This window comes from Akebia trifoliata, chromosome 8, assembly GCF_017979445.1.
Source record: "Akebia trifoliata isolate Shusen 1 chromosome 8, ASM1797944v1, whole genome shotgun sequence".
In the NCBI taxonomy this organism is placed as follows: domain Eukaryota; kingdom Viridiplantae; phylum Streptophyta; class Magnoliopsida; order Ranunculales; family Lardizabalaceae; genus Akebia; species Akebia trifoliata.
Window position 1 is genome coordinate 38180683 of NC_141382.1, and position 1574 is coordinate 38182256.

General features: G+C 39.5%; 1 pseudogene; it reads right to left on the reverse strand.

The window, feature by feature from the left end:
* Window positions 1-233: 233 nt before the first annotated feature.
* LOC147396718 (secreted RxLR effector protein 161 pseudogene) lies at window positions 234-683 on the reverse strand (annotated as a pseudogene).
* Between the last annotated feature and the right edge of the window lie 891 nt (window positions 684-1574).

Genomic DNA, 1574 nt, shown 5'->3' on the forward strand with positions numbered 1-1574 from the left:
AAATTAGTTACCAACTACAACTAGTTTAATTCAAGAACTTGACAGATTCCCAACTGACTTCGAAACCTCTGAAATGCATCCACTATGAGGGCCTTTATCATCACATCCGCCAGCTGATCTTGTGTTCCACAATAAACAAATTCAACTGCTCCTTCTCGTGTGAGATCATAAAGAAAATGGAAGCGCACATCAATGTGCTTGCTTTGACCATGTAACACAGGATTTATTGACAGTTAAATTGTGGAACTATTATCACAAAGAATTGTAGTGCACTTACTTTCCTCTAGACTCAACTTTTCAATTATTCTCTTCATCCAAACAACTTGACTAGCACAAGCAACTGCAATCACGAACTCTGCTTCAGTGGTTAAAAGAGTGATTATAGGTTGCTTTCTTGAAGACCAGGCAACAGCTCCAGATCCCAACATAAAGACATAGCCCGATGTACTTTTCCTGTCTTCTATATCTCCTGCATAGTCACTATCTACATATCCAACCAGACCTTCACACCCTCCTTTCTTGTAGAAAACTCCAAGTCCAATGGTTTCTTTCAAGTACCTCAGTATCCTTTTAGTTGCCATCAAATGCAACTCGGTTGGTTTGGCCATGTACATGCTAATCAAACTTACTACAAACATCAAATCCGGCCTTGTAGCTGTGCAGTACATGAGGCATCGTACCATCTACTTAAACAAAGTCTCATCAACATGAACCCCATTCTCATCTTTAAACAGTTTACAACCTGGAATGATGGGATTATGAACCGAGTTGCTGTTCTCCATCCAAATCTCTTCAACAACTCCAAAGCATACTTCCTCTAGCAAATATAAATCCCATCCGACCTCTGCAAAACTTCTATGCCAAGAAAAAAACTCATTCTCCCCTAATCAGTCATATCAAACTCCCTTAACATGGAATTCTTAAACTCATCAAACATCAATTCATCATTGCCAATAAATATCAAATCATCAACATATAAACTGACAATGAGAATCTTGCCTCCCATATTTGTTTTAATGAACAAAGTATGCTTACTATGACACTTCTCAAATTCTTCACTTATAAATGTGCTTCAATACGACTGAACCAAGCTCGTGGAGCTTGTTTCAGTCCATAGAGGACTTTTTTCAATCAGTAAACTTTCCGAGGACTGTTATCTAGCTCATAACCCTTCGCCTGCTCCACATAGACTTCTTCATTAAGTTCCCCGTGCAAAAAGGTAGATTTGACATCAACTTGATAGAGAGTCCACCCCTTTTGAGCTGCTAGAGCCACAATCATTCTCACTGTGTTCATTCTCGCAACTGGTGCAAATACTTCTGTGTAGTCTATCCCTTGATGTTGCACATACCCCTTTGCCATCAAACGAGCCTTCAATTTGTCCACTTCTCCATTTTCCTTGAGTTTGGTTTTATAAACCCACTTCACTCCAATCTTTTTTGCACCTGTAGGAAGATTGGTGAGTTCCCATGTGTTGTTCCTCTCTATAACCTGTATTTCCATGTCCATAGCTATTCTCCATTTGTCATGCTTCACTGCCTCCTCAAAATGCATTGGATTTGCTGAAGCAAACA